This window comes from Furipterus horrens, unplaced genomic scaffold (assembly GCF_987537825.1).
Source record: "Furipterus horrens unplaced genomic scaffold, mFurHor1.1.pri manual_scaffold_2, whole genome shotgun sequence".
Lineage (NCBI taxonomy): Eukaryota > Metazoa > Chordata > Mammalia > Chiroptera > Furipteridae > Furipterus > Furipterus horrens.
Genome location: NW_028327172.1, coordinates 168,842,463 through 168,864,445, shown reverse-complemented (window position 1 = coordinate 168,864,445; position 21,983 = coordinate 168,842,463). Strand labels below are relative to the sequence as shown.

General features: G+C 39.6%; 1 protein-coding gene and 1 non-coding gene across 7 annotated transcripts in view; one reads left to right on the top strand and one right to left on the bottom strand.

The window, feature by feature from the left end:
* SEPTIN11 (septin 11) overlaps positions 1-21,983 on the top strand; it is an 88,042-nt gene that overhangs the window by 12,484 nt on the left and 53,575 nt on the right. The window lies entirely within an intron of this gene.
* On the bottom strand, positions 9,231-9,340 carry LOC150019925 (small nucleolar RNA U6-53/MBII-28). The gene has a single exon (XR_016509575.1). It is a non-coding gene; the product is annotated as a small nucleolar RNA U6-53/MBII-28 (small nucleolar RNA).

Genomic DNA, 21,983 nt, shown 5'->3' with positions numbered 1-21,983 from the left:
GGTTTGTGCTAGAAAGACATCTCTACTTAGAATTCCTCTAATTCATTATGATGAAAATAATCTTGGCCTTTGTGAAAAAAATGGCTAATGGGTGTATGTTAATATGTTTCAAGGTAAAATAAAATGTTTAGGCTATAACTATTGTTTTTTAAATCTCAGTCCTTAAGTGCCTTTTCAGGTAAATTATTTAACCCCCAGCTCCTACTAGCCTTGGACAAAGGGACTTGTAGGTGACAGAACAACCACTGCTCCCAATTTCTGCTCTCCTATCCCCATATTCTCACACATAGGCCCTTTGGTTGAGGAGCATTGTGTATACCTATCCCTGCCTGGGGAGGTGGGGGAAAAAGGTCGAAAAATACTGTTTTCTTGTGAACTGAGATACAGATATATTTGGGAGTGTTAACTCACCTGACATATTTAACTTTTTTACACATAATGTAAAATAGTTATTAGTATTTTGGGGGGGGGGCGGTTGGTTTTTTTTAGAGTGATGAAGGCACACTAAAAACATTGCCTGTTTCATCAGTTTCCCTTAGTTCCAGAATATGATTTTGGACAGCAAAATAATCTCATTTTGGAAAGTCAAGGTTATTTTGCGATTATTTTACATTGTCTCTCAGATACGTGTGGAGACACATACACACATGAGACATAGATTACTCAGAGATGTACTCAGTCTGCCTGGGAAACAGAAACTGAATTAGATGTAGATGAACGCTTGGACCACAGTCTTCATAGTCAGCCTTCCTGGATTTTGGTATTTATGTGCCTTGACTTTTTGGCCCAGATGTTTCATTTCAGCTGTCCTTGAATAATCTCCCATCAGCAATTTGATTTAATTTTTAATCCCAACCATGAGAAGATTAAGTGTTAAAAAAACAAGTAGATAGTTGCTTTTCTATTCCAAAATAAAAGAAGGAGGAGAAAACTTAACAAATTGGAAGCTGAAATGTGTGCCTTCTCCATTTCTCAAACTAAAACTGGAATCATTTTTCAGGTGGTGTTTTTGCCTTTTTTTTTTTTTTTTCTTTAAATATACATTTGGAATGTTGCTGCTAATTGGTTTTGCCACTAAATTCATGCATACACGGCAGTGATGTCTTAATTGAAGTTGTATAATTTCACACATTTTTCCTGTGATTAGATTTCAGTGGGTAAATGTTCGTCTTCACAATAACCCTGAGGTAGTTTGATTAGATTCTTGACCCAGGAACTCTCTGTGGTGATGGAAATGTTTTACTACTGTGTTATCCAGTATGGTAGTCACTAGCCATATGTGGCTATTGCATACTTGAAATGTGGCTGATGCAATTATAGAATTAATTTTTATCTTGTTTAATTTAAACTAATTTGCGTTTAAATTTAATAACCACATGTGGCTAGTGGCTACCATTATGGAGAGCGAAGCTTTAGGAGTATAGTCTAGAAGTGTTGAGAATCTAATATCTATTTCTCTCTCTCTCTCTTTCTCTCTTATTTTTTTTAGAAAAACATTTTATTAAGGAAAATTCCAGAAATACATGAGCAGAGAGAATTTTATAATGAAACCTTCCGTCATATCATTTACTTTTTTAAAAGATTTTATTTATTTATGTTTAGAGGGAAGGAGAAAAACATTGATGTGTGATAGAAGCATCGATCGGTTGCCTCTTGCACGTGCCCCAACTGGGGTCTGGGCCCACTACCCAGGCATGTGCCCTGACAGCGAATCAAACTGGTGACCTTTCACTTTGCTTTGCAGGATGATGCCCGACCAACTGAGCCGCACCAGTCAGGGCATGATTAGATAGTTATACCTTACAAAGTGATTACTCCAATAAATCTAGTACCCATCTAATACTATACCGTTATCACAATATTATTGACCATATTCCCTATGCTCTACTTTACATCCCCACCCAATCCAATGTTATGTCGGCCATCTCCCCTTCTCTCTAACCTCCTGTCTCCCCTCCCTACCTCTGTCCCCCAAGCTGGTGAGCTGAGGGAAGGAGGGGAATGGCACCAGGGAGCAGGGAGAGGTCCTCAGGGGTCTTCACCTTTATTTATGATTTAAAAAGAAAAAGAAAAAAAGACTTGAAGTACAATATATGGATGGTAAAAGTTATAGTTTGACGATAGATCATGAGTATGGAGATGAGTGATAGTCTCTATGCTTGAAAAGGTTCATCGCCATCATCCTCAGAATAAAAAGCCAGGCTTGAGCCCAGAGATGGAACGGTCACTGTGCCAGGCCTTACTTACCTGGGCTTATATTGAACTTTGGGTTTATGGATAATTTAAACATTTAAACAGTATCCATATGCAATATTTATCATTGAGCTTTACTGAATGCCAGCAGTGCTATTGAGTCATAGGCATTTTAAAAGGTGGAAAGCAAGTTGAGGATCATTTTTAGCCCAGTGTCCTTGGAACACTTATTTCCAGAGAGTAGTCACTGGGTTTGAGCACACATTGCATGACCCAGTGCTTTCTGTCAGAGCAACTTGCCTGATGGACTGCCTGGCTGAGCTCAAACTTGCAGCACTGAGTCACTTCTACCTCGTTTATAAAACGGCATATTCTTCTGACCACTTTTAGAGCACAGGTGTTATTCCTATGTCTACTTGAGGTATCATAGATTATTCTTGTTGAAGAGGACTGTTTTGTAATTAGTATAAAGAAATCATTTGTGAAATGTTATCTTTTGGGCTGAGAATTTATGCCTATTACTGATGCAGCTTATTATAGAAAATGCATGTTTTGTTTTCTATATTTCTGTTTATAAAAGAAACTCTTGTAGCAAGCACATTTTGGTCATGTGGGTACATTGAAGAAAATAATGCTTGCATCAATGATATTTAAATGTGAACTTTTACTTCACAACATAAAGCAAAATTGTTGCTGTGCTTTTATTGTTGAATTTAGGAACAATAATGATTTTCTTCCTTATGATAAGTGCAGAATATGTATATTCTAAATTTGGGACTCTATACTTAGGAGGTCAGATATTAAGGGGAATGAATTTGTAATGGTCAAAGGATCTTGTATCATCAAAAATGCTCCCAGGTCTTGGCTCAGCCGTCCTGTTGATGGAAAAGATAATATGCTTTAGAAGAAGAGCTATAAAAAAATTTCAGCAACAATCTGAACAATGGCAAGCCTAGAACTGCAACAGGATACTGTTTCTTTTCCATTGTTAAGTCTCCCCCAGTCTGCCCTTTGTGTTTCCTCTGTCTTCTGTTAACCACTGTCTTGGAAAAGAGGCAAGAACTATGTCTAATCTTACCATCCACATTGCAGCTTACTTGAATTTGCTTTGGTTCCATGGTTCATGGAGATAGCAAATAGTTGGTTAACACCCTACATATTAATGTTACTACAACTCAGATTTGTGCCATTTTTGCTAATAATACTCCTGTGAAATAAGTCTTCTTATCTCTACTTGACAAAAGATATTTGAATCCATGGTAGGGCCAAGAATAACATTTAGGAAGATGTTTTGTCAAATCATTTACTCTGTCCTTTTCATGCAGGGTAGAGACAAGAAACTATTAAGGCTTTTGAAATGACTATGACCTGATTAGGAATATATAGCAACTATTTTCAGAAAGAGGGCACAAACTTAGTATGAGTAGCAGTGTTTTTTAACTGTATTAAGCTTATAGATTTTGAAAAACTTTTATAATAGATCAAATTTAAATCTAGTAATACCACATCTTGAAAAAAAAGAAAAATTTATTCCATATAGATCTCAATTAATGCTTACACTTTGTTACAGTTAGAAAAATGCTTAACTGATATAGCCATAACATTAATAAGAAATAGAAATTTACCTTCTGTAATCTCTTTAAGATAGTTCATGATCAATGGTTTATCATACAGCTTTGGAAGGCCTCATTTCGGTTCTGGATTTATTTATGGTATTATAAGATGGTAAGGGAGAGAAATGCAGAAACCATCTTTGACCAGGGTGAGCATCATTTGATTCATTTATTTAAGGGAGAAAAGTATCAAAATGGCCAATGCTTATCATATCTTCAAACTGCTGTATATGGGCAAGCACAGGCTACCTTGGCTCTGGCTAGTGAAATGAGAACCTTAGTGGTACCATGGTTTTCAGTTTTTCAAGAGAAGATGGACATTTAGAGTTTGAAGTGATATTTTCCCATCTGAAAATGTTGGCAACTAGATCAAGTATTTTTAAAATACTGTGTGGGCCACATAAACATGTTTGTGGGCTGAGACTGCCAATTTGCAATCTGATTTCCACTGGAAATAATTCATTCATTTTTCTTGTAGTTGAATAAAGAAACCATTAAAGGTTTTTTCTCTTTTTTTAACCTTGGTTTTTGGGTTTTTTTTGGTATGCCTTTTAGAGTGTTTTAACATTTGAACACTTAAAGCGCTTTTTATGGAGAATGTGCTTGTTTTTACAACAGAAGTGTAGCAGTTGCTTGAACTCTGAGATGGGAGTACATAGATAATTTGAGGGCAGCATCAAAACTATTTAATTGTTTCCTTAACAGGATCTCTCCAAGCAGGTTTGAACCATAGAAGATCAAACTGGGAGAAGAACCAAGGTTGAGGGTTATATGATTACATAGGAACCAAAGCAGAGAAGAGTGGAGGGATTCTGCTAGCTCATGCCAATGCTCCCTCTGCAAAAACATGTACTATATATAGTGAAAGGGATTGGATTTTTTTTCTTTTTGGTTGATGTCCAATGACAATTAATGGCTGTTCCTTACTGGCTGTGAAATTATTTATGAGCTGGCAGTAAGATGATGTAAAATGCAAGTGAATATAGGTAGAATATGGTGTGTTACTCCAAATTCCAATAAATTGTTAGTGCTAAAGCCAGGAGGGACTTTTTAGAAGTCATCTGATCCAGGGCCTTTCTTTGAAATGAAGAAATTGAGGCCTGGGGAGTTCAGCTGAGGCTTGAATTTCTCATTAACCTTTCCCTGTCCAGCAGGAACCCAGCCCTCCCCTATTTCCCTCTCTTCCTGCCTACAGAAAAATGTCTTTTCCAGGAAAAATTTGTGAGAATTAGAGAGTCTTGGAAAAACAAAAAGAAGATATATATAGTAAACAGAATAGTTAGAAAACATCTTAAGAGTTTAATTTAGCTTTTTTCTAATTGTTAGAACATTTTTATTGAAAAAATGTCTGGTTTTGGTTTTGTATGAATTTTGATATCCTTCCTTCCAAAAGACTACTATTTAAAAAATTATTATTGGTTCTTATTGAATTTATTGGGGTGACATTGGTTCAAAAGCCTAATCTTCATCATGTTTTTAAGATGCAAGTAGTCTAGTTACATCATCAGAAAAATATAGTGAAATTACCTTTAATTCTGCAGTATTTCATGCTGGTAGGTTGAACCACATAAAGTAGTTGATTTTAGTTGTTTCTGAACTACAAAAATGGTAGTTTCATATGATTCAAGATAGTAGTTTGAGCAAAAGGCATAGTGAGGAGTATTGGGGTATCTTTCTGTTCTTTCAAAGATATCCTTGGCATTTTACATGGTCATTGAACATTCAGCCCATCTCAGTTTATCCTGCTCAAACACTGTTGTATGTTGGAGCATTTTTACTGAGAAATTGGAATTGGAAGCTCCGTGTGCACACATGGGACAACCTTCCTTCCACGTGTTATGTTTGGCTTGAAAAGCCTCCCTAGCCTGGAAGAAAAGACTACCCAACTCAAGTCAAATGCTGGATTTGTTTCTAATTTTTCAGGCCAACAGAAGCAAATTAGAATGGAAGTCTTGGTCAACACACAATACTTTGATATGCAGTTATATTAATATTACACCTCTTATTGAGTATCTGAAACTCATGAAAACATTGCCCTGTTATTGTAATTGAATCCTAACTCTGATTTGGCAGTGGTGATGGTGGGGTGGGGTGGGGGAGGTGCGTGGGTCCAGGGAAAGCAATGTTGTAAACTTTAGACCTTTTCTCCTGCTGATTTTCTAAATTGAATCCACTGAATATTGGCTTTGTCAAACCAACTTCTGTAGAGGTGCCATTTTCATATTTTGGAGATTAAAATGTAAGTATTTAAAAAAAGACATTTGAGCTCAACTCTGATAGGGAAAAATTCATTTGAGAGATGTTATGACTTCTGAATCATATTTCAGACCCCTAACCAAATAAAATAAATCTTTTTATTTTAGGCATCAAGGGAACTCATAATGAAAGTATACATGTTCATTTTTCTTCAGAAATTAGAGAAAAAATTTTTTTACCCAGAATCCAATCCATAGGAGAAAGCCAAACCCTACCAAGTACATGGTTCATAAAGGTCAGAGTGCACCACAGCTGAGTAAATACAACTAAAGAGTCATCACAAACAGCAACTTGGCAATGGGATTGTTCTGTCCTACTTGGAACCAGAGGGTTAGTTAGAAATTATGACATTTCAGACCCCTTTTGACTATTAGTTTAAAATTTGAGTGCTTACTCTAGTTCTTAAAAAGTATTTCCTATTTGTTTACAACCTGTAGAACTCAAAGGCCCCGTTACTGGGCTAAAAGGTTTTCCAAAGGCAAAAGGTATTGGAGAGGCTGAATTTGTCCTCCCCTTAATTTATTTCTGCAGAAAGGCCCTTCGATACCCGGTTCTCTTCAGGCTGCAAGCTCACCTCCCCAGGACTGCGTGCACGCCCTTCCATGATGTGACACCTTTCCATAACCCCTTTTTGCTGCTTGTAGGGCCCTGTGCACATGCCCTTCTTTCACACTCCTGTCTGGGCATCACGTAAATGCTTTTCTGCTGGCCTCTTCTCACTCCCTATGCACCTGGTCCTCATCCCTCAGGACTCTCCAGGCCTCATAGCTTTCCCCTCACCAAGGCAGTGAGGAGGACTAGTTTTCTGAATTTCCATTCATCTTAGGCACTTGTAATAAGCAGATGTCTTGAACTGAGCTTGCAAGCTAAGATTCCAGAAAGTAGGTGAGCAATCTAATATATAGAAACTCAGTCCACAAACTGGGAAATGTTCACAAGAATGCATCCAAGATGAAATTAATTTTAAGGAATAATCTGATAATAATATTCATAGATAACCCTGGCTGGTTTGACTCAGTGGATTGAGCGTCGGCCTGCGAGCTAAGTGTCGCTGGTTCGATCTTCCAGTCAGGGCACATCAGAGAAGGAAAACTCTGATTCCAAAACACCTCTACTGCCTTGCGGCATACCTCTTCAGGGGAAAGGCTAAGGGAGTAAACCCCGACAGAAAATCCGGAGCCGGAGTCCCTAAGGCGGTTTGACATTGTAGTCAACACCGGCAACTCCTGCGGCGCACCTGAAGCCAAGCTGTATTGACTCCGTCTTTCCCTTGGATCCTTCAGCTGCGAAGAGAGGGGGCGTCTGCTGCATGGGCAACAGCAGACCCTCCATATCACCCTGCCCAGGCTCTGTAGCTTCAGCTCCACTGGAGAGGACACTCCAGCGTCATCGCAAGATGTCGATTCAACACGGGAGGAGACAGATACCGTGTCACTCCCGAGTCGGACTGCACAGCCATTCTCGGCGGTGCAGATAGACTCTTAAGAAGCTACACCATCGTCTCTCGAGGCTGTGTAGCTTCAGCTTCACTGGAGAGGACACTCCAGCATCATCGCAAGATGTCGATTCAACACGGGAGGAGACAGATACCGTGTCACTCCCGAGTCGGACTGCAGAACCATTCTCGGCGGTGCTGATAGACTCTTAAGAAGCTACACCATCGTCTCTCGAGACGGATGGCTGCCGAATGTTGTACCATAATTTCATGCCTTGCTCCTTTTTGTAATTTAATTCAGTAAAGAATAATTCCTGGCCCAAAAGAGCTCCTCAATAAGTGCTTCAAAATATAGCCACGTAGTAAAGCCCAGGTTCTTGCCTATGTAGAAAGACTTGACCAGTAAAAATTACTGTGGCATAACGTCCTCGAAGGAATTTTCAGTTCTTATTATTTAATGGTTGAATACATGACAGAGGGGACTTTTCAGGGCTGAAAAGTGACCACAAATGGAATGGGCTGAATATTTTAATTTTCTTTTTTTAAAAATAATTTTATTTATTTAGGGAAAGTGAGGAAGGAGGAAGAGAGAGGAAATAAAACATCAATTTGTTGTTCTTATTCTCTATGCATTCCTTGGTTGATTCTTGTATGTACCCTGACTGGGACCAAACCCACAACTTTGGCACATTGAGGCAATGCTCTGACCAACTGAGCTCCCCATCCAGGACCTGAAGGTTTTAATTTTAATTTCACCCATTTCTTGTCTCAGCCCTGGGTTGTTCAGACCACACCAATTGGATTTGACAGCACAAAATATAATTTACTCCTGTCTGTCAGAAATATTGCAGAGTGACTGGGTAAAGCAGCCTCATATAAATGTTATAGGTAGGTAGTTCTTTTTGATGCTGTATTCAGGGCCTTACCCTTGCTTATTCTTCCTATTTATTGAAATGGTATGTATAGCAATGATTCTTGAAACTATTCTGTGTGAAAATTAATGGGCTGCTTTCAGTATTTTCATTTTCATCACTTATGACTTTCCAGAGAGTTACCAACATGTTTGCTGGAAGTTCTAGAAATAATAGTGTGAGAAGTGGTTATTCAGAGATGTCTGCATTTTGTGGAAGTGCGGATATAGGATTCAGGGGAAGACTAAGTAATTACATTTTAGAAGTTGATGTATGATATCTATATGTATATCTTAGATAAACATACTTAAATGACTAGCAGAATTGACATGTAATTGATATAGAAAAACTTTTTAAATATTATCTATTTTGAAATTGCTTCATGTTGACTATACCAGTTGCTTTCTATAATCTGAGTTGAAACTGTGACAAACCTATGATAATAGATATTATCCTCACTTTAAAATTAAAGATAAGTAGACTTAGAAAAAACCTACCTCAGAGTCATTCAGCTCAAAAGTGGCAGAGCTGAAATTTTTACTCTTGACTGACTTGTAGCCAATGCTGATAATACTATTCCGCACTGCTGTACATTTTGTATTAATTACAGAGAGATTTTTCCAAGTCAATCACTTATGATATTGGTATTTAAATATTAAATTTAAAAATGGCACTATAGGTTTCATGAGGATCTGTCTGAGATGTATGTTGGTAAAAGGAAACACTGTTTTTAAAATTTAAATCATTTTATTTATTGTTGTGGAACCAGAATATTACAGTAGGTGTTTGAGCTAAATACTTCTTTATTATAATCTTTGAATTTTTTTTTTTTTTTTTTTTTTTTAAGTTTTGTTGAACTCATTGGCACCCAAAACAGGGCAACACTGCCCTACCTGGTGGCTCAGTATTAGCATGGCAATTCATCATTGAGAAATCTTTGAATCTTGTCTGGTTGTAGCACAACACTTAATGAATATGCCAAGGCTTTTATGAGCTTCTTAGAAGGGTAGTATTTGCTTGGGAAATTGGGGAAAAGAAAACTACCTTAAAATGGACACAACTTGGGGACTATTCAATGATACACCACTCATCTATTTATTTTTAATTTTTTTTTTTTTAACACAAAATGTGTTTATTGGGATGGTTCCCCACTCATCTTGATTTGGGTGCTTTTGGTGGTGCTTCCTTCTGAAAGAGTGTCCTACTGGAAGCCTTGCTATTCCTCCTGTGGGCTGACGGGATGGTGGAGCGGTCAACACACCAAAGAGCTGTTCGTGCAAAGACGGTGGTGATCTTCGAGCGTCCTGGGCATTTCCGATCCGTGAAGTAGGAATCAGGGCTCTGCTCCCAGTGCTGCTTCTTGTGTTTCCTCTTCTCTGTGCCTGGAGAGGGGTGGAGGAGATCCTTGGTGAGAGGCATGTTGTTGTGGGGTCGTCATAGATTGGAATGAGCCTTTGAAGGTCTGGGTATAAAATGTCAAGAGGTTGTCACAGTGACTTTTACTGTCCAGCTTCACTTGATCCTTTAAAAAATAGACCTTTTATCCCGGCTGATATGACTCAGTCGGTTGAGCCAGCCTGCGAACCGAAAGGTCAGTGGTTCGATTCCCAGTCAGGGCAGATGCCTGGGCTGCGGGCCAGGGTTCCCACTTGGGGGTATGTGAGATTGATGATCACTCGCACAGTGATGTTTCTCTCCCTCCCTTTTTCCCTCCCTATGTCCCTCTCTTTAAGTGAATAAATAAAATCTTTTTAAAAAATAGGCCTTTAAAGTGTAAGAAGTAAAATTACTTTTCTGAAGTAATTCTGAAATAAAAATGGCCAATGGTTCCCCAAGATACAACCACCTTTACATGGTTAAACTATCCAATTTACTATGATTATAGTGAGATTGGACATCTTTTCATATGGTTATTGGCTGTTTGTATTTATTTTCTGAATAACCTGTTCACATCCCTGTTTTCCCTCCCTCTACCCCCACTGGACTATTTCTTTCTGTCTTGTGTGCAAATAATTTTCACCCAGTCTGCCATGTAGCTTTACATTTGTTTTTGGTATCTTGTTATGGAGAAGCTTTAAATGTGCCATTTTCTTTTTGGTTTGTGTTTTGACTTTTTTTTAAAACTAGTTCACTCTTCACTGAAGTTCATTTAATTATCTTTTGCAACTGTTTTTGTCTTTTGCTCAGTGATTTAGTGGCGACAAGAATGTAGCAACTTTTCAGAAACAGAGTCCATTTCTCCTGTGGGAGGCATCCTGACTAATAAATTTTGAAACAACTCAAAGTGGAGACAGAAAGAGAAGAGCTTGGAACCCAGGCAGGAAAAGGAACAGAGCTCAAAAATCCAGCCCTTTAGAGAGGCACAGGCATTTAATGCTTTGTAATCTGAAGAAACGTTTATGAGATAATTAACACTTGACTTGTAATTAGCATTTGAGTACATGCTGTGCTAGAGGGAAGATAAACTAGGGAGCCCTTGAATTAGCAATAGGGTCTTTAACAAAGTTAGGAACTTTTGTTTTGGGTGAGAGATCCCCTTTTAACTAATTTCAACTGGGTTATTTCCAGCTCATAAATCAAAGCAATATTCTCTTATTGATAATAATAAGTAACATTGACCAGTCATTCTATAGCAGGTAATGTGCCTAAGTGCTTTATAATGCATTATTTTGTCCTTGAATTTATGAGTAGGTGCTCTTATTATGCCATTTTACAGATAATTAAACAGGGCCAAGAAGGTTAAATTACTTGTCCCAAGTCACACAGCTGGTAAGTAAATGGTACCAGGATTTGAATTCAATTCTTTCTGAGTGGGACTGTACTACATTTTTAAAAATAAAAAGTATTTGTGACATGCGACAATACTGAGTGATGATGAGTCCTTGAAGTCAATGATTGTGCCTGTTATGCTTTAAAATCAGGCTCTATGAGGCCTCTGAGGGCATGCCCTGAGTTAGTTGCTTCTAATGGAAGTGAGAAATTTTTACAAGACTTTACATTTGAAACCCTTAAAAAAAAAAAATCAAACCCCTTCCCTCCGGAGTCCTTGCTTTTCCACTGTGGCTTTGCTTCCTTCTGCTGGGGTGAAGAGTGGGTCAGTCTGTCCTTCCTGGCTCTGGCCTTGCTCTCCAGCAGCCCTTCCCTCAGTCAGGTCACAGGTTAACCTGCATGCCGCTGTGGTGCAAGGCTGGACCTTGTCAGTGTGTATACATGAGACACGTGTGTGAGGTGGCTGCACAGAGCACACATGAGTGAAGCAGCCTGCTTGCTGATGCTCAGAGCGTGACCATCTCCCTAGGGCTTCTTCATCAACAGTGCGATCCCCAGCTCAGCAGGTATTTTATCAGACCATCCCAAACATAAACTTCCACTTCAGTGAAGACATGACACATATCAGGCAGACAGGACAGAAACTAAAATTTGTTTATGTGGGAGAAATGCCGACCTGAATCCCTGATACAATTTCAGTGTTAAAGGGGATTGAAAAACCAAGGTTTTGTTATTTACTGGCTCTGAGACCTTGGGCAGGTTTTTAACTGTGATTTAATTTCTACATCTGTAACATGAGGATAATAATGCCTATCTTACCGGGTTGTGAGGACATAAACTTGCATGTATGTAAAACACTTAGAATAGTGCCTGGCCTATAAGAACCTTATGAATAGCAATAAGCTGCTATTTGCAGATCGGTGGTCCTGGTACTATTTCCGGGTACTTCATGGACAGCTTTTGTTTTTATCTCTGGATAGTTCTGGTGAATTGATAGCACTTTTACCTGCGCTTGTACGTGAAGGTATTTCTGTGGTCTGCAGAGCAGGGTTTCTTTGCACCCGAGGAGTACCACTTCTGGCTTCTGGTCTGTCCTTTTCCACCGTGGCCCCCTTCTTTTGATCATTCAGATGTAGTGCCCTCATTTAAACCTAAAGCTTTGGTTTCTTGCTCTTTTAGTCTTGATGGTATTCATAAGTTTTGCCCATAGCAGTTGAAATCTGGACTAAAACATCCTGGACGTGCTGTGCTGACTCTTTCTACCTCTTCTGCCTGTTGCCCTCTTCCTCCTTCCAGTGACTCCTTAGCTATTTGTTGACTGTTTACCGCTCAGTGTAACCCATGGTGAACGCTTCTACTCTGTACTAGGTGCTGCAGAGGCAAATGAACACCACTTGAGGTTTCTGTTGCTTGAGGTTTTCATAGATGGTCAGGAAGGAAGGACTTTTTCAGCAATCATCTCATCCAGCTCTTTCATTTTACAGAAAAGGAAGCTGAGACCCAGGAGAGTAAGTGACCAGCTTACGGCCCACAAACTTAGAACCGGAGCCAAATCCCCTGACTCGTATTTTTCAGATTTTAAAAATTTATTTATTTATTTATTATTTTTATTTCTTTATTTCTTTTCTTTTTTTTTTTTTTTTTTAAGAGAAAGAGGGAAAGAAAGGGAGAAAAGAGGGAGAGAAACATCAATCAACTCTTGCACATGCCCCAACTGGGACTGAACCCACAACCTGGGCATGTGCCCTGGCCTGGAATGGTTGTTTCCTTTCACTTTGTGGGACAACGCCCAACCAACTGAGCCACACCAGTCAGGGTTCCCCTAACTTTTGCTGTTACTACAAACTTAAGGTCAGTAAAACTGAGGCGTACTAGATCGGTGGTATTAAAATCCAAACTCCCCTTCCAGTTTCGTATCTTGTGTTTTAGGACCATGGTCACTGCCTAACTTGTGGTAATGGGAATCTTAACAGTTTTAGAGCTGGATTGCAGAGAGAGTGAATCAAGCTTAACTTAGGTCCTCCATGCAGTTGGGTATTAATGGTGAGGCACCTCTTGTAAACAATGTGAGCCCTTGTAAAGCCCATGGAACACAGCATACGTTGCTTGCGTGTGTGCATCTCCAGCCTGTGGACTAAAGAATAACCAGCACCCCACAGACAACGCAGAACAGCATTGGAAAGCTGTCTCTGTCAGCCTGTGCTTCCTGTGATACTGTCAGTTTGGGATGTTTTTGGTTAGTCGGTATACTTTATATCTAAACAAAGTATTTGGCCATTCTGGTGGGGTTTTGTTGTCACTTCATCCACTTCCATTATTTTTAAGTTTAAATTTTTTAAAATCAATTTATTAAGAATAATCTCATTACATGTTAGCATTAATAATAGTTTTTATGAAATATAAAGTAATAATGTAATGTTTCAAAGCAAAACATTAGTGAGATATGCATGGTTTTACACTTTTGTGAATCTCTTTAATGTCTGACTTAATAGAAGACAACTGGGTCTTCAGAGCTGCCTCTCACTCACCCTGCTGCAGTACGTTGTTTTGGTGGAAGTACGTGAAACAGATCCAGCCTCACAGATATGTGGTTGGACAAGCTTCCTGGGGAGGTCCCAGGGAACCTCTGACCACACCTCAACTACTCCTTTAAAGTAGCTCTCCTCTCCTTTGTATCCCCATTCATTTCCCTCTAGGGAGGAGCACTGAGTTTCCAGATAGATGGTGTGGAGAAGGAAGTGGGCACTTCTATTATATTAACATCAGGACTCTTGTGTGCTAAAGGTGGTGTGTAAGGTAACACCGTAAAGAAAAACAAAATAATGACTTAATGAGAATTCAGGATAGTACTTGCTCTGGTGGTAGGCGTTAGGGAAAGGGATGTCAGCAGGTAGGGTGGCTTGGGGCTTCGGAGCTATTGATAGTGTTCTGTTTATTGGGCTGGGTGTTGCGTATATGGGTGTTGCTTCAATTTTTTTTACATGGTAAGGATATATTATAGATACCCATAGTTAAAGAGCTCTGGTTTCTCATCCTGGGAGAAACAGTGAATCTGCTTTTTTCCTCGTCCAATCTTGTCTGCTTTTTTTTTTTTTTTTTTTTTTTTGGAGCTGTTGAATCTTTCTAGGTCTAAAAAACACCTGTTTGGATACATAAGATTTGACTATATCCATCCCAGTCCTGTTTCACTTCCTGTGCTTGTATTAACATAGAATCTAAGGCTTGTGATTCCCTCACTGTAGTAAGGGTAAACAAAAGTTCAAATATGGGGCTAGAATCATGAGCTCTTGGTGCAGGAATGGTCTGGTGACAGTGACCTCTCCCGCCTCTCTAAGCCTCTGTGTTACAGTGATCCAGGCGCATAGAGACTGGTTGGTTGTTTTGCTTTCTGCTTAGATAATAGGCTGGTTTTGTGGTCTTAAAATTATACTAAGTAGTGCTTCTTGGACAGAGTAACCCATTATTTGACATGCATTTGGATCCATTCCCCTGTCTGTTGTGTCTTTTCATTTGGCTTGAGTATTTCATGCTTCTGTTTTGATGGCTGAATACTGCTAGTAAGGTTTAATTTGAAGCCTGATAGCCACTCTAATGTAGGCTCTGGCAACTTTTCTTCTCTTACCCCATTGTGAGTAATAGAATCCCATCATTTAAGGACTAGAGAGTGTTCGTGTACCCTTTCTCCACAAGCCCTCTCCCCTCATCTGTGTTACAGATGGTAAAACTGAAACCCAGAGAAGTGGTAATTCCTGTCATTTAAAACAGAAGGAGGGTTGGAAGCCCTGGAGGATTTTTAGCTGTGGAATGTAATGGCTGAAAAGGAGCCTTGTATATGTGTGTGTGCTTATTTGCTTTAAGGTGGATTAATCCGGCTACACAATAATATGGAATGAAATAGAGAGAAGAGTACAGTATTCTAAAAAAAGAAAACATTTGGTAAGAGAATTCTAGACCATAATAAAAAACTCAAGAGAAAGCAATGACCAATTTTCATTAGAGGAGAAGAAAATGGTATTAAATAATATGTGACTTCAAATACACGAGAGTTTGATTTTAAAATGATTTGCCATTTGTTGCACTTAGAGAAATATTATTGCCTAAAGAGATGACACCCGGATATGTTTTCCACCTAGCTGAGCAAACTATTTGTAATTTCCTCCTGGATTATTAGAAAATAAGAAAAACAGGTATTTTGTGTTGGTGCCACAGTGGCTGATGGTTTGAACATTTGTCCCAAATTTTGAACTGCAGGGAAGTACATGTAAAGGAATGAGTGCAGTTAAAATGCCTTCAAAGATGGGAGTCTAAGTAAATATTACATTAAGTGAAACAACATAAGTGAAATTGCCAGCAAATTCTCCACTCAGGGTAGGCGTTAGAATCATGAATGTTAGTTTCCCTGAGGATGAAAATATTGCTAGCTTTAAAAAAAATTTTTTTTTTAATATTGACTCAGAAAAAGTGAATAATATCAAATCAACAGATATTTATTTTTTCTTTAGTCTGAACTGAAGTATATGGGTAATAAACTTCTGTAGCCTTTTCTAAATAAGCTGAGGGAATGATTCTGGAGATGTTCTCTCATCCCAGAAGACTTTTTGGAATAATTAAGTTGATCAAAATGACTTGCTAGTTCTTTGCACATAGAAATAGGTAGGGGTACAGGAAATATTTCTTCTTCTGTAGCCCTTACTATTGAGTTTTGGGGTTTGTTTAGGGGGAATGGATACAACCATGTGTGGGTTTGCTCCTCAGTGGTCTATGAGAAGCAGAGGAGGCAGCAATAGGAATTTCTTATGTGTTAGTCACGTGGTTTTAAGCCTTCAGGACTGCTGGCTGCATCTTGTCTTTGTCTCTGATGCACTTTCTTTGCATTCTCTGTGTGAACTTTGGTTGATTTTTCTCTGCAACTGGTTTTTATAGCTTTGTGCCAGAGTAAATAAGAAAGGAGGCTTGATAATCTTTGCTTTTTACATGGGTGAGAGATTGCTATAGGCTGTCTAACTTTAACCTGTAATCTTTAGATTAGACTTTTTGCTTCTGTGAGACAAATACAAGAAAGCCACTTGGGCAGTTGGTGGTGGAAGTGCATCTCTCCTCAGATTCTTCTTCCTCTTGCTTTCTGCATTCCCCACTCCCCTTAGCATCCACTTTCCTTTCCTTGTGTGTTCCTGTGTGGTGGCTAGGGCCTGTGTGCAGAGCTACCTCTCCAGCTATTTCTGACCTTGCGAGACGGGGACCCCTGCAGTGTAATGCACTTGTGCGTGGTGTCCCCTGATGACCAACGCAGACATATCACTCTGGTTCATAAAAGGTTGACTAGAAGTAGCTTTTCCAGGCACTCAGGCCATATTAAAGTGGCAAGAGCTTTGAAGGCAGCCTGTCTCACTTTGAACCAGCACTTACTTGCTGCATGACCCTCGGCAGCTCAATGTCTGAGCTTCGGTTGCCTTGAACTATAAAATGAGGATAATAATAGTACATACCTCAGCGGTGATGGTGAGGGATAAGTGATTTTAATGTAAAGTACCCAGGATGGTGCCTGGAATGAATTAGTTCAGGCGCGCGTACACACACACACACACACACAGAGTCAAATGCAATTTAATGACAGGTGTGTTCTGAGAAATGCATTGCTAGGTGATTTCGTCATTGTGTGAACATCATTACACAAATTTAGATGGTATAGCCTACTACACACCTAGATTAGATAGAATAGCCTAGTGCTCTGTAGAGGACAAAAGATAATTTTCCCTCTATCCTTCTGGATTCTTATTGAGATATCCCTGTAATAAAAGATTAACAGAAGAGAAACAAAAGTTTAATAACATGCATACAAGGGAGAGACCCAGGAAAACTGAGGAATTCTTTAAAATGGCTGAATCCACCACCTTAAATATCATCTTCAGTTGAAGACAAAAGATGGGGGAAGACTGTTCACTCTGAGAACTGAGTCTCTGTATTCATGCATACTAAGCATACAGCAGTGGCTACATGCGACATTGTGGTAAGTCAAGTTCAAAGTAAGGTGAGTAAGATAGGGTTTGAAGGATAGAGTGAAGAAATAAACTGGAATCACTATAGTCAAGGTGCTAAGTTACTAAAATCAAGTAGATTCAGGTATGGGGAAACAGTTCTTTTAACTAGCTTTGGAATTTCAACTTCCGAATTTTTCATTCCTTCGTCAATGCCTGGATATACGTCAGACCTCCAGATAACCCTCTGATTACCCCCAGAAGGACTCACATGTTCAGACCACCTGGATCCATCATCCTGACTGCAGGGCATCTGACTGATAACGATCCTGGACCAATCCTAGGGCTAAGAATGCAGGACTGATTGTTCTCAGGAATGTAATTTTTACTATAAGAACTCTAAACTTTTCTTTCTTCTTAAGAATACTTCTGGACTTTTGCCTCATTGTATTTCCCATATGCAAACCCTAGGACCCTTGAATAAATCTTTATCATTTATTTCTAGCCCAAGTATCCAGACTCTTTTTGAGTTTATCTGATAGTTTCCTGTCCTCAAGAAATTTACATTCTTCTGGGGGCCTAGGTGTACTACTAGGTGCAGGGTGTGATAAGTGGCCCAAATACAATGAACATTTGTAAAAGAGCAATGGTGTTTAATTTTTGGAAACAAGGAAGGCTTAATGAAGAAGCTGGCATTTTGCCTGGAATTTTAAGAATGAGTAGGATTTGACAAGTAAACTTGAGGCTGGTGGCATTCTCTGTGCAGAGCTGAGTGTGCTTTGAAGAGAATCAATTTTCCAGTTGAAGGTTAGCATGGTAATAGACCTGGAATCTGGCAAAACTGGTTTGAATGCTGGCTGTGCCATTTCCTAAAGCTTTAGTTTCTTCATCTGTAAAATGGAACCAATAATATCTGCTTCACGGGGTTATGAAGATTAAATGGTAGGATTTTTTAAAAGATGCGGGTATGGTGCTTGGCACAGATGTGCCCAGTAAACTATTATTTATGTGATGGTTGTGGTTGGAGAAGGCAAGTATTGAAGCATTTGAAGGGCAAACCAAAAATGGCGGGTCTTGAAGTATCTTGTTCGTTTTTGCTAAACTGCACTTAGCATTGTGGTTTTGACATAAATGTTCAATGAGTGCTTATTGGTTGATTGATCAAAGTAAATGTTCGACCCCTCTCTTTTTACTTCTCTAGCTAAAAAAGTGGTAGAGCTTGTTCCTTCTTTTCCCTGCTCTGATTACTTTAACCTTCATTATTCAGGTACCCCAGGCAACTTTGAATTGATACTCTTAAAAGATACCAATTTACATTCCACCTGGATCCCAGAATATAAAGTGAAATATGAGGGACGTTTGTTAGTGTCCTCCTCTCCATGAGGAGTGAAGCTTCGCTGATTTCTCTGTCCATTCTGTATATACCCGGTTTTACAGTGGTTATTCCTTGAGTGTTTCTATAAGCGAGCAGCCAGATGACTGGCTGTCATGGTGTCTTCTGATTTATTAATATCTGGGCAAAAGTGTGTGTGTGTAGGAAGTCGGAATGAGCAGGAATCCTGGGGGAGAGCTGCCAAGCCTTATTTCTTTACATTGGTGGTTGCAGTTGCCACATTGCACAAAACCCACTCCTGGTAATAACCAACCTAAGTATGTGCAGTTGGTGCAATTGTGGCTAGAGAGGTTTAACTCCGTGTAGCCATGATTACAGTAAGATGTATGGCCTGGCCCTCTCTGTGTGGGAGGGGTTTGAGGCTTGGATTTTTCTCAAATCCAAACAGCCAAAGTTGCTCTTCTTGTTTTTGCCAATGCAATTATCATTTATATCCTCCTGCTTGCCTTTCATTTTCACTATGTGAATAATAATTATTCTAATGAAGCATTGGGCTTTGGAAGAGTTTAATGGCAGCTACTTGGATCAGTGCCTGAGACTTTTGCTAATTCTGTTCTTTCATTCACCCTGGGTCTCATTTAGCTTTCTCAGTTTCTGCTTCCTACAGAATGCATGAGTTACAGCAAGGATCTCTTGCCAAGCTATAATCTTTCAAGTTTTGAGTTCAGCTGAATGCTTCCCTGTAATCCTGCTGTCAAAGACTGTCAGAAACATATTCCCATTCACATATCCCATAACTCTTAATCTATTAATCTGGGAGCAGTGAGGTGGAACCGGGCCCCATCTCAGTGAGAAGCCTGTGCTTTGTAGGAACAGCATGTCTGAAAATGTGACCTCTGCTGTTTGTTGCACATATTTTATCATTTATTTTTGAGAGCTGCTGGGATTTTATAACAGATTGTTGTATATAGTGGAGGTTTCCCAGTGTCCTACTTGGGCTTGACTTGATTATTCAGAAATACCATGATAGTAATGATAATGAAATGCCTTTTTAAGAGACAATGAAGGGGGGGTAGTGGAGGGGACTGTGGGAACATTCTTTTGGGACAGCATGTAAAAAGAAGGTTTGTGTTGCATTAGCTGATCTAAACAAGAAAGCTAGCCTCTAAAATCATCCATCAATAAAAAACATTTGAGAATAGAAGAGAATTGTAATGTAGCCTCTTGGACCTGCTTCCCAGTATGTGTGAGAAAACCCCTAAACCAGAGTTCTCTTGCAGCTAGAGGGACGCTTCTGTGATTTGCAGTTAATCTTCCATGAGGCAGAAAGATGTCTGTTCTGCTAATGGGAGCATTTGGTTTTTTTAGAAGTTAATTGGCTCTATTTTCTGAGAAGAATAAAATAAGAAAGAAATAAGTAAGCTTTAGCTAGATTAGAATGGCAGAAACTGTAGCCATAACTAACGGAATCTATCTGTTAGGTTCTTTGCAAGATATGCATTTTGTCTTTTACTCTGTGAAAGGAAGTTTGCATCAAATAGTTTACCATTTCGATTGGTGCCTAGGCTGGTAATCTGGGTTAAAAAACTTTGGCTAAAAGGCAATTCTATATTCAAGATCCTTTAGGCTGCTGCTCTGGTGGGAGGATATGTTCATAAGTGCCCTGGGTAGTAGGAAACAAAACTCTTTCATGATGTGACTGCTCAGTGATTGCTCCTGGCTCTCTTTCTTCACCCAGCACTGGGACGCCCAGTGACAGATCCGGGACACACTAATGTTTAGTTATGTATTGCTTGTCTGTGCCATCATCGTGTTTCACTTGAAGGAATATTTCCAGTAAACTGAAATGTGAGCCAATTTTAAATTCTTATATCCTCTATTTTTAATTATTCTTCAGTTTTTCCAGTTCACTGATGTCCATGTCCTTAAGAGGTCTAAAGTTTAGACTTCTTTCTTTTCCTGCGGCCGCCTTGGTAGACTGCTCCTCTCTGTCCCTGCATCTCCATCCTCCTCTGCAACTATCTAGATCTTATTTTGCCTTAGCATGACCTAGGCCGGATCTGACTCCCTCTAAGAAAGCCTCACTTTTTGGCTCCGGCCCTGTTGCTCTCCATGGTCTCACCCTGATAACCTTTGTACTATATTTCGTCATCAAACATCTTGCATCTGTCCTGTTTTATCTCAATGACGTTTCTCCCCAAGAAGGTTTACATTCCTTAAGAAGCTTTTGCATTTCCTAGAATTCTTGTTGTGCATGACCTATCTAAGTATTTGCAGTTTACTTTCATTATTGGAAGACTTCCTGCAAAGGCAGAGTGACTATCTTAGCTGTCCTATCAAATTTGGTGTAAAACAGTGTGGCGATGCCTTGGTAAGTTGAGAGATCTCAGTTATTACGCTTTCACTAATTTCAGTCTTTTTGTTCCACCTGGAGTCTTAGTCATGTTTTGCTTGAGTTAGGGAAATGCTAATACTCATTATTATATTCTATCCTGAAGTCACACTGGAGAGTATAGGAATATTATAATGCAGACTATGGTAGGCAGAATCCTAAGACGGCTCAGGATCCTAGTCCCCTGGTGTACACGCCCCATGTAACTCCCAGAATTGTGAATTTGATGGGAGTCATTCCTTGTTTAGCTTTCGTTTTGGCACAGTTGACTTTAAGATATGATTATCTTGGCTGGATCTGACCTAATCAGTCCCTTAAAAGGAACAGGCTCTTCCTGAAGAAGGAGATTTGAAATGTGAGAGGGACAGGAGGGATTCTCTGTTGCTGACATTGAAGATGAGGTGGCCATGTGGCTAGTAACTGGGGGTGACATTTTGGAGTGGAGTGCAGCTTCTGGCTGACAGCCAGCAAGGAGAAACAGACCTCAGTACATACTACAGCTGCAAGGAATTGAATTTGGCCAATAACCTGAGTGAGCTTGGAAGTGGAATTTTTTTCCCCCAGAGCTTTCAGATGAGAACTTGCTTTTAGCCTTGTGCTACCCTGAACGGAGAGCCCAGACTTCTGGCCTGTAGAAGCAAGAGCTAATGAACAGGTGTTGCTCCAACCACCAAGACTATGGTAATTTGTTCCATGGCAATAGGACGCTAGGACATGACCCAAGTTTATGCAAACAGCCTCTATGTCATTCCAATAGTGATTCATCCAGGGCTGAGATTAGGATGCAGTGCAACTCTTAGGAAGGCTGGAGTATTTTCACCATGATGGTTTAGAATATCTGCCAAATGGTATCAAATGTTAATTTGTATATTTCCTAAGAATGTCTTTACTGTGGCTTTGGTCACTTTTGGTGTAGTCCCTCATTTTTCAGGTGCTAGGAATGTACCCCTGAACTCAGAAGTGTTTTAGATCAGCCTGACTGAGGAGCCCAAGGTGCCTTGGGAGGGGACAGTGGCCACATCGTGGCTGAGGGCAGCATCCCTGGCGCTTTAGCTTATGGCTGCCTGAGAGCTGGTTTAACTTGTTTCTTCTTCTTTCTCAGGGAC